The following is a 1,532-nucleotide window of genomic DNA, read 5'->3' on the forward strand; positions in this document are numbered from 1 at the left end:
CACACACACACACACACACACACACACACACACACACACACACACACACACACACACACACACACACACACACACACACACACACACACACACACACACACACACACACACACACACACAGGTGCACAAGACAAATACACAATGCTATTGTAAACCCGGCGAGCAACAGTTGTGTTTCATGAAAGAGACCTGACATTCGAGTCCAGGAAAAAAGTCGCCATCACATCAGCTGTAAATCAATGGCGCCGACGTGAGGTTGCCTCAGGCACACTGTCATGAAAACAGAGCTGCTTTTTACGCACAATTTATGGACAATTTTTCCTCAGATCAGTAAAAATACATTTTGCATTACATAAACTCACATTTCTTTCGTATTCAGCTCAAAATTGGATTTGTTTTTCTGATCCTATCCGAACAGCTTATGATGCAACGATTCCTCCCATGGGTGAAAGAAGGGTACATAAATCATTATTTATTGTTATTTTAATTTTATTTACCTGAATGCCTGAGTACATTTATTTGTTCACAATCTGCTCTATAATGTTAATTTAGCATTACTTAATGTGAAAAAATTGATTTCCTGCAAGTGCTGCCATCAAATAGGCAGTGACGGAAGGAAAGATTTATACATTTTCATATTACTGGACGTAAATTTTGTTTTCTTTTTGGACAAATGAAATTTTGGAAATGCAAATTCAATCTTACGTTTGGGAAATTACTCCTAGGCAAACAATTTTTTTAAATCACCAAACTGCTGAGAACACCCTCAATTGAAATGACTATACAAACTTTTCTTAAGGGAAAAAAAACATTTCCAACTGAAAAAAAATTCAGCTTTCTTTCAATTTATTTCCAAAACAAATGCCCTTAGTATAATATGACATGTTTCTTGTCGAAAGTTAGGTAATGTAATCAGTAAGGCGAGGGTTTTAAGATCAGGGTTTTAAGAACTTTTACTTGTAACTGGGTATAATTGAATCAGGGTAACACTCTGTGGACAAGCTGTAAATAATGTCTCAGTGATCACAGAACAAAAATAAATAAATAAAAGCCAACAAGTAATAGTTGATTCTGTTGTTTATTAGCATAACATTGTTTTTTTCATTCTTTTGTATCTAATAAATATCAAAATGTTAAAGGAAAGAAGAAGTTTGATTACAGTACATTCCATTTGCAGAGAAGCAGAGTCAAACCTACATGAATTCAAAAGAGAACAAGTAGATCCGTTGGGACAAAGAGTTATGACCTTTTTCCTGGTTTAAGATTGCATTGGCTGATACCAGTAAATGGCTGTGACGCGCCGCTTCGCCACAGCAGCACTCCTCACTGCCACCCCACACTCTTGCATTGTTTGAGGTAAAAAAATACATCTTTAGTATTGTTACATTCATAGAAATATAAAAGCGTCTTTATTTCCGTATTGTGCTTTCGGGTGGGACTATTGCCTTCGCTCTCACAAGCTGCGAAAATGGATCTTGGCGCCGGTAACCCTGGGTGACGATCAGGGAAACAGCCTCCGTTGTGGATCATGA

The sequence above is a fragment of the Lipophrys pholis genome (genome assembly GCF_963383615.2).
Source record: "Lipophrys pholis genome assembly, chromosome: 17".
Taxonomy (NCBI): Eukaryota; Metazoa; Chordata; class Actinopteri; order Blenniiformes; family Blenniidae; genus Lipophrys; species Lipophrys pholis.